The sequence below is a fragment of the Dromaius novaehollandiae genome, chromosome 9 (genome assembly GCF_036370855.1).
Source record: "Dromaius novaehollandiae isolate bDroNov1 chromosome 9, bDroNov1.hap1, whole genome shotgun sequence".
Taxonomy (NCBI): Eukaryota; Metazoa; Chordata; class Aves; order Casuariiformes; family Dromaiidae; genus Dromaius; species Dromaius novaehollandiae.
In genome coordinates, this window is record NC_088106.1 from 13776395 (window position 1) to 13791025 (window position 14631).

The 14631-nt window shown below is 44.4% G+C and overlaps 1 protein-coding gene across 12 annotated transcripts in view; it reads left to right on the plus strand.

Moving 5' to 3' along the window:
- LPP (LIM domain containing preferred translocation partner in lipoma) overlaps window positions 1–14631 on the plus strand; it is a 367548-nt gene that overhangs the window by 65524 nt on the left and 287393 nt on the right. For 6 of the 12 annotated variants that reach the window (XM_064516781.1, XM_064516778.1, XM_064516782.1 and 3 more), the window contains one exon: window positions 13474–13572. The exons of 4 other annotated variants lie outside the window; for them this stretch is intronic. The gene's annotated coding sequence lies outside the window, so the exon portion shown is untranslated. Of the gene's footprint in view, window positions 1–4469; window positions 4763–13473; window positions 13573–14631 lie in introns of those variants that run through there. 2 more of the 12 variants (XM_064516784.1, XM_064516787.1) reach the window with 2 other exon arrangements.

Here is a 14631-nt window from a genome sequence, read left to right on the forward strand (position 1 = left end):
GGGAACTGTTGCCTTCAAATCTCAGCAGCGTTGACTAAGTTCTTCAAGGCATCGATTAGTGGATAGAGACCCAGCAAGTTGAGGCTTTCTTGTTCCAGACTGGCATAATAGGGAAAGATTTGCCCTGCTGCTGTTTGCCAAAATTTCCCATCAGCTTTGAGTGATGGGTGGGGGACAGGCTGTTGTTCAATTGCAGTTTCAGGGGGCTGCCCTCCGTACCAATGAATAAATAGGTGATAATAGTGACAAGCTGAGGAAAGGTTAATTCATCCTTTGCCTGACCTGACTTCCCACTAGCTTCGTATTCTGTTAGCTTCAGGACATTTAAATTCATTTTTCAAATAAATTATTCAAGTTTATTTTTCAAAAAGCAACCAAACAAAACAAAGCTGCCTCGATTATAGCTATAACTGGCACCTGGCCCAAAAAGCAGTATCTTCATGGCCCCTGACTTCATGCCCCTTGCATGCTTGGAGTCCTGGGATAGTGTCTGAGCACCTAGCTCTATTCTTGGCTCTGTCCTTGACTTACAGTGGGGTTTGCAGTAAGCTGCTTCACTTCTCTCTGCTCCACTTGTCTGGACTGGAGGAAAAAAAAAAGGGATATATTTTCTTGCCTTTGGACCTGTCCTGAACTCTGTACACAGCTACAGGACAGGGAGTATCCAGGGCTCATTTATCTTTACCACTTCTTCCCCTTTAATATATGGTGGTTATTTTCAATGGAAAAGGGACCAAATCCTCAGCTGATGGAGATCAGTGTTACATCAGTTATTTCCAGTGACCTCACACAGGATTAATCCACAGTGCTGAGCTGGCTCAGTGTTGTAAAAACCACCTTAGATAATACTTAACCCCCCGCTGCTCCTTCATCTATTTGTACTTCGGCCTCTGCCCCGGTAGAGCGTGTGAAAGGCTGGCAGTCAGAGCTGTCCTGTGAGATGTTTCAGTCACTAGCCAAGAACGAGGCTGGCACCACTTGCTCTTAGAAGGGTTGCCATGGGCAGGTGTTGTGGCAAGTAGGGTAATTGTCTTTTGAGGAATGATTGGGTAACCAGCTCACCTTGAAGAAACGTGCGTTCGCTTTTGTTCGGCTCTTTCTTCCGCGCCCAGCGAGCTCTCCTGATTCACGAGAGGCTTTTATGAGCTTTTGTGGGAATGTGGAGCAGCCCGTGTGGGCCTGCTGATCCTGCCCGCCATTTAATCCTCCACCTTCTCTGCCTGCTCTGAGAAGACCAGTGGGTCCTGAGAAGTTCCAGGCATATTAGTCATTTATTGGAAGACTTTTTTTTGTTTGCTTGTTTTTTTAATGCCATAATATTTAGGCAGCAGGAGCAAAAATGATTTCAAGCCATCTGCTCGGAGGATAGTCATAGCAGAGCCTCTGCTTTGGGATGAGAGGTGAGACACTGCAGCAGGGCTGATGGTGGCTTTTATTGAACCTTGCCTGGCAGGACACAGGGTGACTTCTCGTGGGTAAAGGACAAATATACTTGGGGGGAGCACGTGTGGAAAGGAGGTCTGCTGGCAGCGGAGAAGGAAGCATTCACTTGTGCTCCACATGGCACACAACTATTTTTTGCTCATAATTCCATCCCACAGGAATTTTTTATTTTACTGTTTTTTTGTTGTTGGTGGTGGCTCTTTTTTTCTTTCTTTCTTTCTTTTTTTTTTTTCTCTAAATTGTTGGAGCTGTTTTTAATCCCTGACCATAATAAAGCCACACTGTTAACACAAGCAGCAGGGTAGCTGGAATCACAGCTGTACTACAAGCTCTGCTTTTAATTTCAGGCTCTTATTAATGAGGCTAGAAATCTTCCCCTTCTCCATTCAAGTTTGAATAGTATGTTTCTATCCAAGTAACTTAACTGGGTGCTTCAGAGCACCATGTCTCCATTTGAATACATGAGGCTGAAGGTTTAAGACTGTATTTTGATGTAATGAATCTGCTAGTGGCAGAACTGGTTGAAGAAGTTTCTGCCCACTACTTTTCCCGTTCTCCCAGTGCAGGTGTGTTCATGCCCCTGTAAGTCAGCATAGAGTGAGGGCTGGGAACCTGCAGCTGGAGGAGGTGGGAATGGACCTCCAGGGAGAGGGTTGCAGTGTGGAGTTAGAGCCCAAGACTCCCAATTGTCTGCCGATACAGCAGTAATCTTGGATCTCCAGTCAAAGGCAGCGATCTTTGTGATAAAACTTGGGAGCGGTTTAGCAACATGCAGCAATATTATGAGATGGTTTATGGTGGAGGAAAATACTATATTCATTTCAGCTTTGGGCTAGGGTCGGCAGGATGGTTTGGGCAACTACCTGCGCTGGAATACAGCTCTGCTGATCTTGCAGTCCTCCCTTCTGCTCTAGCTGTGTGGTCCTGCTGCCTTTCTTGTTCCTGCCCTGGTCTGGGACCTCCTTCAACTCACTGAACTTCTGGCCAAATATTTGCTCCTCCTGCCTCTTATGCTGTTTTTCTGCCTGCTTAGTGAGTTGAAATGGCTCTGTGTGGTTGCCAGTGCAAGGAAGGGGATGGGACTCTGCCTCTCTGGCAGCGGTGGGAGGACAGGGTAGGGCAGTTGGGAGTGTTTAGGTTGCTCTTGAGCTGCTGCCTGCTACTGTGGTCCTGGTGCCAAGTGTGAGGGACCTGGCTGTTGTTGTCACCCAGCAGGGCAGCACCCTTTAATCTCCACGAAGGAAAGTTATGAGCTCAGTGTTGCCTGGAAACATCCCTCTTTGGCCAGGGTAGCATCCTTTCCTCTAAAGGTCCTTTTGGAGAGTGACTGAAAATATTGGGATTGTCGTCTTTGAAACAAATAAAGGAGAGAGAAAAGTCTATGGAGAGAGAAAAGACTATGGAGACTCCAGAAAAGCTGGAGAAGTCTCTTAAGTCTGGGGCAGGCAGCTCTGGGGTGTCTGTTCTCCCTGTTCCGATGTGCAAACAAGTTGGATTGTCAGGTTAAGCTGAAAGATAAGAATTTTGAAACTCATAAAAAGGAAACAACTCTGTCACCTAACCTGTTGTTTAAAGTTGCTAGAGGAGACTTGTTGCTAGAGGCCAGTGACTTGAGATGCAAAGGGAGATTGGATGCTTCTGTGCATCCAGTACAAAGAATTACTTCAGTACTAATAACTTTTGGCAAAGCAAAAACCAAAAACAAACACACACAAGTAAAATTGGAAGCAATATTAAACTTCACGCTTCAGGATTATGTCAGTCTTATTTTTTAGACACTAGAATCTGAGGGCAGAATAGTGTGTACCTGCCTATTATGGGGGTTTTGCATCATCCTTTAAAGCTTCTACCACTGGCGAGGGTCAACGACAACGTACTGGAGAGAGTGGACTAAGTTGCTGATTTCTTTAAAGTTTCCCATTTTCTTCCTGGGCAGTTCTAGTGTGGCCTACTTTGAGATCCTGATGCCTGGCTGAGGAAAGCAGACAAAAGCAAGGAGCTCTGAAGTAGCCAAGGAGTAAGGAACAGCATAGCTGATTGTGCAGATGATCTCAGACCTTTTGCATGAGAGGAAGAGCCAGGACTGAACTGGGGAAAATTCGGTCATTGGCAGCACATCTGTGAGATTCCTTCCTGCTCCAGCCCAGAGCTTTTCTGGGGATGCTTGCTGCACCCCAAAGGTGGTTGAGCCTACGTTTGTCTCCTCATCTCTCTGGCTTTTGTCACCACCCTCCTCTGCAGAGTGGAATGAGAGCTGATCTTCTGATACAGAAATGGACTGAGAAACTGGAGTTGATGCAGACTTTTTCTGGGTATTTGTGATCCAGGATTTCTTGCTGTTGGAGGAGTATTGCTGTTTTCTTCTTTTGTTCCTGTGAAGTATATATATATCCCCATACCCCTGCCCATGGGGGTACAGTCTGTTGATTACAGTAGAAAGAGCAATGGCCAAAAAGAGTTTATTTTTCAGAATGTAATGTAATTGCATCCTGGGTATGGAAATCTCAGTCTGCTTCTGAAGTTGCTACAATAGATTTGAACTTAGAGATTGTCAGGACTTGAGAAAGAATTCCCAGTGACTTGCATCTCTAATGCACAGTCCCACAGTCCCATTTTTAATCTGTGTGTATTAGAGATCAATGGACATAGAGAGGATGTACTTCTTTGTGACTGAGGTCACATAATCCTTCCAGCCCCAGGTGCATACACTGAAGGCCAGGTTGCCTTTTATTTCCTACGCAGATATGATTTGAACTTTGCTAACCTAGGAAACAACCTTTAGGACTGTAGCTGCAATAGTTGCAAACTTTTAAGTTAGCATAAATCAACCCCCCCCCCCCCCTTCACTGCAGTAATTAAGAAAATTACTGCCTGTGTATGTGTGCATGCATCCCTCTACATGAACCCTTGTTAGGCTGGTCTGGTACAGCTTACTCTTCTTTTGCCTTCTATGTCAGGAGCTTGATGTTTGAGCAAAACACTCTGCAGTATATGTACTAGCCTTTTTCCTAGATGGATTGATTGGATTTCCAGTAAAGACAAACAGAGTCGGAAATCTAAAGACGTTCAGCACACAGTGCTGCACTCCACGACCCAGCCTGCTGTGCTCAGCTCCATATACGGCAAAAAAAAGGAACAGGAAAAGAGAGCACAGCTTGAATACCAGACATACAATGCATTCCTCAGAACTGCACACTTGGAATTTGCTTTTCCCCAGAAAGTGGACCCTCTGCACATCCATTAATTCAGACTCTGTACTTTTTAGCAGGGAGAGGGAAGCCAGTATTGAGCTGGCTCCAGGCAACACTTATTGTCTTCTGTAAGTGAATTTCTTTTCTGCAAGGGTTTTTCTCTCTTTGGTGGGGGACAGAGGAGGGAAAGGGACTGGGATGAGGAAGGGGAGAGGAGGCCAGATTGTCCTAAAACTTGGTATGACTCTTGGCAAGCTGCAAGCAGGTAGACTGCAATTGCATTTATTTTCTTGTCCTGCTTGCCTGAAAAATCAATCTGATTCATCATTAGCCTCTGCCTTTAAATCATATTTTCCCTGAATAGCATCTTCCAGTTAGTGGTAGGCAGAGGGCAGATAAGGGAATTGATTCTGGAGCTTACTTCATTCATAATCTGGCTTCAGCTTTCCTTCTGCATGCAGCCTTCATTACTTGAATAACTACACGCATGAATGAATGGCTGAATTCAGCAACAGGCTGCTCAGGTGATGTTCTTCAGCGAGTTAGGACTGTATAGAATAAGTATGAGCCCTGTATTTGTTAGATATGGGTCCTGATATCTCTAAGCATACCCAAGTTTCTGAAGCCCTGGGTTTAGGATCCTCTCATGAATGTGAATGAGAAAGGTCAAGTCAGTCTATCGCCTCTCGGGTTTGCCATTGACTCATCCTGTGCGAAGACACCTCCTTAAACAACACAGGAGCCGAACCATCAGTGCAGGTGATGTGGTTTCCTCGAGTGTTTGGGAGCCAAATTGTGGACTGGAAGCCACAACTGAGTGAATCACATCACTGTCTGCATACAGCCAGCCTGTCTGCCAACACCTGGGGCCATTGTAACAGAAACACCCCAGTTAGCTTTGTTTCCACTCATTTCCTAAGGGAAAACTTTTCCAAGACCATGGTTTAGATGTGAACTGTGCTTTCTGATGCATTTTCTGTGGATGCTATCTGTGTTTCATTGGGACCAAACAGGTGGGAGAACTGGGCAATTGTCGTTTACCCAAAATGCCATTTCTTAGTGGAGAAAAAAGCAGCCTAACAACTTTGAATCATCTTTATTGTCCTGGAATCAGAATGCCTTGCGAGCAATTTTGTATTGTTTCTTTTCTGGCCTTTTGGAGGTGATGATGCTACTTAATTCCACATGCTCCTTTCAGCTGACTTCTGCACCATCCCTTCCCATCTAGAGGATGGACTGTGATAGTACTTGACTAAAGCGATACGATAGCTTTGTGAAGATCCCATCTGTTTCTGTACTTGACATCTGTGTTGTTCCATGCTACTTGCCTTCTTGCTTTCCTGTAAAACAAAGCACGTTATTAGGGCCCAAAATAGTAGCTCCTCTGGGCCATGTTATAATAGGAGGGTGTTTCATGATGACAGGTTCCAGCATTGTGTGAAGGCAGAGCCCTTTTATATATTCAAGAAAATAGCAACAATCTACTTGCAGGTCATGCATGGCTCAGCACTTTGAACTTCTGCATTACCAAGTGTATGCTGTCTCTGTTCTCAGAGACGGTACTTTGCAACAAGCATTGTATATTATCCAGAGGGGATAACAGAGGAGTTTGAGATGGTAGAAGAAAGAGGAACGAATGGCAAATTTATGCTAATGCAAGCATCTGTTGGGTAGTCTTGCCACTCTTTCCTCATCTGTCCCCACACGCATCTAGAGGTTGTTTAAAGTCAAGTAGAGTAAAGAGACTTTATTTTTTCTCTGAATATACCTTAGACTTTTGTGAATGTGTAGATACAGGTACAAAGAAAAACATTTGGAGTAGAACTGACAGGTGTCATTCTTTGGCTCCACTTCACATAAGCGTGTTCTTGAACGCTTTGTGGTACCTGAGCCTTCATGGTGCTCCTTGTGATTTAGCCATAGCACGCTGAGAAGATGATCAGTGGTCTTGGTGAGCGATGGATTTGGGATGTCCCAATGTCTTGACTGTCTGAGTTGCTTACCATGGTATTCACAGGGATGACAGCTACCAAGTGAAAACAGGTGACTTTGGAGAGCTGGGAGGACAGAATAGTCAGATAGCCTCCCCCTGGGAGGTGAGGATGGTGGCTACTTGGGATGATAGTGCTGGACGTGCCGTTGGATTCCTGTGCACATCTGGCTTCCCCGCGGGCATGGGGATTCAGCTGCTGCAGCTGCGCCTGTGCTGTTCCAGCTCCCCAGCTCAGCCTGCTGCAAAGCTCTAGCTGCAGATGGGGCATTGGAGCTGCAGAGCCTGCGGTGTCAACAAGGATAGTGGGAGAAATGGGTGTCAGGACTCTAGTCCTGCCTCTCCAATAGGCAGATTGCCTGCAGAGGGTTTTCAGATGCTGCAGATACCTGACCTGGGTGCACAGTTAGGAGCATCGTGCATCTGGTGGCTGCTGAAAGGTCATGACTCTCTCTTGGTCTCATTTTTGCTAGACTTAAATGGGAGTAATTCTTCCCCAGTTACTGTTCTAATGCAACAAAGCACTGGAACTGGTGGAGAAAGAGAAACGGGCATGCAGGTGGTAAATATTTCTGCAAGTGTTGTGTTGTTTCTGTTTCCAGAAAGTTTTCTTCTTGCTTTAAAGAAAAATGTTTGATCGGTACAAAGAATATAGCACAAAGCAGGCAAATGCTGAGCCACAGTTTTTTGGGTTGTTTTTTTTTTTGATTTGCTCTTTTGTGGTAGTGCCTTAAGGTGTCTTACCAGAAACAGGGGCCATCATTATTAGAGAATCCTGTAAAACAGCTGTAATAATTGTACGATGTTCTGTATTGCTATCAAATTTGTAAGTATTCATAGTTTTTTTTTCTTTTTTTAAAAAAGCAACAAGGGACTGTCTCTGCACACATCATTGATTTTGCTAATAAAATCTTATATTTTAATGGTACGTTTCATTGGAAAAACATCAACTGCTCCATAAAAATTAAGACTCATAGTACCGTAGGATGGCAATGTTTCCTGTTGTCTTGATGGAGAGATTGATCTAGATGGATTTATTTGGTTGCTTAACAGCTGTTGGGGAAGGGTACAAAATCAAATGCCTTAACTCCTCTGCTCCAAACTTTCCAATCTGTGGTTTGGGATTTAGTGTCCAGCTCTTACCCTTTGTTTTTAACTGTGGGCAGTTGAGCTGGCTGGGTGTTCATTGCCTGCCACTGGCTTTGTGATGCAGATGGACACTTCAAGGCTAGCTTGTTGCTCTGAATGGGACTGTAGAAACAAAATTATTCTCCTGGTTGCATGCGACTGTAGCCAGCCCAGCTTCGTGCCTTGAGACCACTCAGTAGTGGTGCTTGCATTCATGGAGCAGAGACATCCCTTGCCCGATTCCATTTCTTCATGGGATGTAAGCTTTTGCCACCCTCACCCCATGCTCAGTTTCATTTTCTTCCTTCAAGCCCGCTTGAAGCCGAACGCGACTCCGGGCAGGTGGCTTTGCTTCCCCTCCGAGTGCCTTGCGGTGCATTGGAGCGGCGAGAGCTGTGGAGCAGTGGGATGCTTGGCGTTGGCCTTCCCTCTCCCTCTGCTCGGTTGCGCTCTCTGGCCGCTGCTGTGACTGAGCTGGTGGCTGTGCTCATTGCCGAATGGTGCTTCTGCTTTCTTAAATGAGGCAAGAAATCTCTGCAGGGCTCCTAATTCCCTCCAGCTCCCAAGGACCATAGGAACGAATGTGTTTTGTGGAAGGGTGGCAAGGCTCCCTGGGTCAAGATGATGAGCGGGTGCGCTGCTGGAGGGTCCAACTCGGGGCTGCTGTCAGTCCCTGTTGTTCTCGTTCAGATTCGTACGAGGACTAGGGGACCTATGGTTTGAGGAGCAGGTCCTAATGCATTTCTGTGATCTTCAGTTGACGAGGATGTGTAGGAGAAGGAGAATTTCCCACAGGTGTAGAGACAATGAAATCCTGTGCCCACACAGCTTTATTTACTGCAAGGAGTGGGAAAGGTGCTTTAAACCTGTTTGAAGCGACTCTGGTGTTAAGTGTGGAGAGATGAGAGCCATCAGGCCAAAGCCCAGGCCATGACTGCCATGTTGTGTCCCCCACTCTCTCTCCATCCGAGGTACCTGCCTGGCTGCTTCTGGGATATTGTTCCTAATATTGTTCCTATTCAAAGACCATGGCAGGTTAAATTGCCCTCCATTGGGAATTGGCCAGGACATGGCTGAAAGCCCCGGGCTGAGCTGCCTTTGGCCTTTGCTAGCTGAGCTCTGCAGTAGGCTGGATTAGCAAAGGTTGTTTTAGACATAGCTATAAACCCAGAACACATAAAAGGGCTCAGAGAGATGAATTTGTGCACTATTCTGGTTCATTTTGCCAAATGCCATGCTGTCATTAAATATTTTTTTCTCTATAAGGCAGCAAAAGGTGTTGAACTTGTAGTTAGAAAGCCATTGCTGAGCCAAAACCTCAGTCCTGTATTTTGCAGTAATTAGCAGGTTTGAGTGTGTCTTTTAGTTCAGCAAAAAGTAGGGAGATGACCAGAGTCTATATTTTGTTGTATTTACTTACTTAGAGAGTGTGTGTGTGTGGTGCATTTCAGGGAATGTTTAGTTTTCAGATTCATAGAGCTGAATCAGATTTAGTCTTACAGGAAACAGCCTAGTTGTCCATAGCAACCTGAAATTGATTTTTCATCCCCCTTGCCTACTGAAAGCTGTTCACTTTTGAATCATCCCTTTAATTTAATACAGTGAACAGGATGTCCCTGCATGCTGAAACTTTTTTTTTTTTTTAATAGCGAGTAACCTAAGCAAAAATTTCTTATTTCAGAAACAGCCTTGACTCTATCTTTATTACTGCTTGGCATTAGTCCTCCTTATGCCATTTCCTTGCACTTCATTTCAGGCATTAGAGGCCATTATCAATATCGGTTAATTACCGCTTCGGCTCTAGGGAGACCTCACTGCGTGTGCCCTGGAGGCCTCTGCGCTGTCTTCTCGGCAGCTAGGTCCCTGTTCAGCACGAAACTCTCTTGGCTGGCCTGCCCTGGCCGGCTGCTCTGATGTTGAGCCGTGGTCAGTGTGGTCACGCTAGAAAAAAATATTCTTTGCTGTCTCCCTGGCATCGGTCCTCTGCCTTCGCCCTTACGTGCAGATGGGCACGTGGCTCTCGCTGCCTTGTGCGCGAAGGGAGGAACAGGTGAGCTCCAGGAAGTGCTCCCTGAGCTCGCTCCGTCTGTCAAAACCTCTTATTGCTGACAGCTCCAGCCAAAGCAGATCAGTTGTTTTGGAACGGCTGGTTAGGGAGACATTGGGAAGAATGCGAAAAATAGTAGCAGTTTTGTTTGTCTTTTAAAAAAAAGAATAAATCTATGTCCTTGCCATCTGTATGGTGCCTGAAGACTCCAAGGAGGTGACTCGCGAAGTCAGAGAAACAACAGGGATAAGGGATTTGGGGTGTTTATTTCTTTGCTTTCTTGAAGAAGATTTGGCCAAGTTTTTACATTTTGACAAAAATACCAGTTTTGCACATGCTCGACAGAGACTTCCTAGACTTCAGCAACTCTATTTTTGGACGATCCAAGTGCACTGATTGTCCTCCAGCTTGCGGCTTTGATGTACTTTCTCCGCAGTTGCTTGCCCCCGGCTTTTGCATGCCATTGCAAGATGGTAGTGTGACTGGGAGACTGTTTCTCCTGTGCCCTTAGCTCTTGTCCTGCTAGCTGTGAAGCAGCATGACGGAGGTGTTGCTGTGGCGAGGGAAAGCTGTGCCTTGCTGGCATTCAGTCCCCTCCAGACCTCATCCTCCATTGACTGTTCTCCATAAAAGGAATCAAACTGCTACTTATATCTAACTGCACTTAGACCATTAGCATAAATTGCATCAATCTGTGCTGTGAAATGTCTGCCTTTTCTTGGCTTGTTTTCTTAAAAAAGAAAAAAAAGTGCACAAAATCAATATGGCAGAGTCTTTAGTGGTGTGTTCACCTGCTGTCACTTCCAGAGCAAACCATGTCACTCAAAACTCATGGTGTACAGCACTTTTTGAGGAGGTAGTTATTTAATTGTTATCTTTTTCCTCATCAGTCAAAGACTTGGTTTATTTAATGCACATCCTCTGGACAATTCACCAAATAAAATAGCCAAAATGTTCATCTCCATTTCCGTATTGTCACATCCAGCTACTTTGTAGACAATAATGAGTGTATCTCTAATAATATTTTTGGATAGATAAGGAGCAGAGGCATCTACTAATTTCAGGTGCCAAAACTGAGACTTACAAGGCCTGATTTTTTCAGAAAACTTCATTTTTTGTAGCACTCTGTAGAGTCATAATAGAAGTTCCAGTCTCAGTCAGATGTGATTGTTAATGTTTGGCTCTTCTGGAAGAAGCCTCTGTGTGTGTTTAGGGAGAAAAGGCACAACAGTAACTATCTGGGAAAATTTTGATTTAAATGGCTTGGCTACCATCATTCAGGAGGCTTATGGCAGAGGATACAGGGTCTAATTTTTCACTGACATTCAGCTGTCTGACTGTGAGGCGTCTTTTCTGTTCTTATCGTTGTGTGCCTTGTGTGCTCCCAATCTTCCAACAGTTGGAAGAAGGCTAGAAGGCCACTGTCCCAAAGGCCACTATCCCAAATGGTTGCAACTTCCTTCTCCATGTGACCTGGGTTTTATACACCACTAGCAAGTAGGGTAAACATTACTCTGGGTCTAAATGAGCTTCCATGTGTCATTGTTTGCATTCCTCCCTTCAGCAGGAGCACTGCCTGTCTGAGAGCTGGATTTAGAGCTAGATGTGACCTGGCTGGGACACGCGAAAGTTCCTCGACTGTTGTCTGTAATTTCTGACAGTCGGATATTTGTAAACTTAAATGCTTCCTCCCAGAAGTATCAAAGGAACTAAGGCCGCTTTTCAGCATGAACTTGAAAGACACTCGTGCACAAGTGCAGGTAGCATTGCCATGGAGAACAAAGGCTTTTGCTAATCGCTTCTAATGCCTTTTAAGTTTATGCCTCATATTTTCCCCTTTCAGACAGTCTCTCAGAGTACTGAGGCTTCAGTGACTGACTCACCAAATAATTAACAGAAGAAGGACTCTATCTCTGAAACTTTTGATCACCTTTCTTAATTTTCTTAAACCAGCCAGTACCTTGGCCAGGTTCCAGTTTGTGTAATTACATTTGACCTAACTTAATCCCTTGGCAGTTTCAATTGCATGTGGTAGTCTTCTTGGCTCCCTGTCCTGGGCTGCCATTCAATACTACTTCATGGTTTTCAACAGCTGTCATAATTCTGCCATAGAAATGGATGTATTTTCATGGTAGAAGCACTCCTCACATGTATATCCCTTGCTGAACATACTTATCTCTCACTAGTGTTTATGGAGGTGATTCATCTGAGACTGCAGATGGTCTTGTGGAAGTCATTGGAGCTACTTACATCCTTGAAGATGCACAAGCATTTAAGGTCTTTGCTGAGTTGGCCATCATACATTTGGACATTACTTTGAGTTCTGCATCTTCAGTAAAGGAATTTATTGCTCAGTCTCCCCAGCTACTGTGTGCTGTAGGGATATTGGTAGTGCAGGTATTTGCCTTCTAACCTTTAGCCTTGGAAACAACACTTCCATTACCAAATTTGTGCTAAATAGGAGTGTGTCACCTCCCTGCGCTGACAGCAGTTGGGCTGGCTGCAAGTGTTGGCATTGGTAGGAGTGAAATGATCAAGGAAACTGAAAGTCCAGCAGAACAGAGAGGGACTGAAAAAGAGCAAATATCCCAAGTGGAAAGTTGGAGATGGACAAAATGCAGTAGTGAAAGGGATGATCAGGTGGACGGAGTGGACAACAGAGAAGACACTGAGCGATTGCATTGGCATTTTTAGCCCGTAGATGTGTAGCTGGCACCTTGTTTTCACAGTGGATCATGAATTCAGTGGCTCTGGGTTTCAGCCCTTAGAAAATGCCTATTTGTTACACAGCCACTTGGTACTCTGGGCCTAACAGCAGTCCCTGTTTAGTGGAAGCCAGGAATTTACGCTAGGTGGGGTGTGAAAGCTGATCCATTGGCAAAAGTTAATATAGTGGCAAACAGGCTGTTTCTGTCTGGGTCTGTTTTCCTGAGAGCCTCCAAAAGTGTGAAGGCAAATGTATTATTACTCCACTGCCTTGTTGCTTGTATGCTGACGAAATATGGGATGTTTGTGCCATTCAGAGCTCCACCCCTGCCTTCTCCAATGCTGCTTTTGTATATCCTTTCTTTACTCCCTCTTCTCTTTCACCAAGCCCTTGAGTTCAGGAGAAAGACTTCTTTTTTTGCTAGATAGATCACCCTAAAGATTAGGAGGTAGGGACTATGCTGTGAATGCTAAAGTTACTCAATTGTTCATCAAATACAGCTTTTCTCTTATGTGTGTATCCCATAATTATGCACACTCAAATCTTAGAGTAAACTAAAAGTCTTGCCTTTGTTGGTTTCAGTGATCCTGAAAATAAAGTCATCAGTGGCAACGTTAAGATTTATCCTCTGTCGCTGTGAATAAACCTTTGAAGGTGGAGCCTTCTGATTTTGATGTGTACTGGGTATTGCTTATGGTTTGGCAGAACTTTTTGCCAATTCAGGGGTGCACTTTGGTTCCTAGGAGAGCGATTAATCAAATCCTTATGGTAGTTGTCAGAGAATATGTGGTTAAGTTTGAGTGGTGGAGAAAGACGTTTCTACAGTCATTGGTGTTGCTTTTGAAGATCTGTTTGAATGCTAAATAATAGAGTGGTAAAAACTGCAGTTCAGAGTTGGTGGTTTTCCTTCCTAATGGACCCTCTGCCTACCATCCTAAAGATAAATGTTTTCTTTTTCTTGTTTCAGAATATTTTGTAATTGAGTGTGCCTGAATGCATCAGCCTTTGGATGTGAGCTTCTTCTCTTGAAACAGCCTTGTGATATCTTAGCTGCCTGTTCTCCTAGGTAAGAAAAGAAATGCACACGCAGACACACAGTGCTAAGAACTCACTTAGAGCAGAAGCACAATGGCAAAAAGAGGGCAAGTTGCACTGGTGCCTGAGCTTGTAAATTTTGGCAATAGTGAGCTTGTCCTGGAGAGAGGGGGCAAACTGTAAATCTGCACACTGTCATGAAATCAAGAAGTCATAAGCATAAATTGCAGCATGAGAAGTTTAGATGAGACATTAGCAAATGATCTCTAACATTAAGAATAACTAAGCACTGGAATGTATTGCCTGAGGAGGTTATGAATTTTCAGTCATTGGAAAGCTTTAAGAACAAGTTTGGAAAGCTCCATGAAACATGGTTTAGGAGAACTGATCCTTCCTTGTGGTAGGGAAACGGGCAAGATGACTTCTGGAGAGTTCTTCTAACCTGTCAATGGTTAGAAATTGGAGACTGTGATATTCTTATCTGAGCAACGTTATTCAAAACTAACAGTAAAAAGCAAAGCTCAGTGCTTCTGTGTAGAAGGAGCTGCCTGGTTGATGACTAGCTTTGATGTAACAGCTGTTCTTCTGGTGCTCTGTGTCTTTTTTTTTTTATCTGAGTGGTGAGGTCCCTTGCGAGTGAAGTGCAAGCTCATGGAAAAGGAATCCTTGGTCATTGACATGTAATCTAAACTCGTGATAAAAATAGGTGGTTGCCTCATTTCTGGTTCCTTCGTAGCAATTTCCTGAGAGTTTGTATTTCTTCTGCGATCCACAGAATGGTTTTACTCTCATTCTCAGTTGGCTAATCTCTTGATTTATTGTGATGTGAGAGGACAATGCTACCGATTCAGGTATACTGAAATTCAGGATTATCAGAGCACCTGAGGAGAACGTAAACAAGATATGTGGGTGAAGTACACAGGAACCAAATGATTACTTTTCCGCTTTGTTTCCAAGGGCTGGTGAGATGGCGGAGAATTTCATTTTTCTTTTCTTATTCTTCTGTTCCTGTTCTCTATTGAGTTTTTTTGTGCCATCATGACAGCAAACCCAGCAGGCTTTTTCTATGTGTAAAAATGCCGGCTCACCA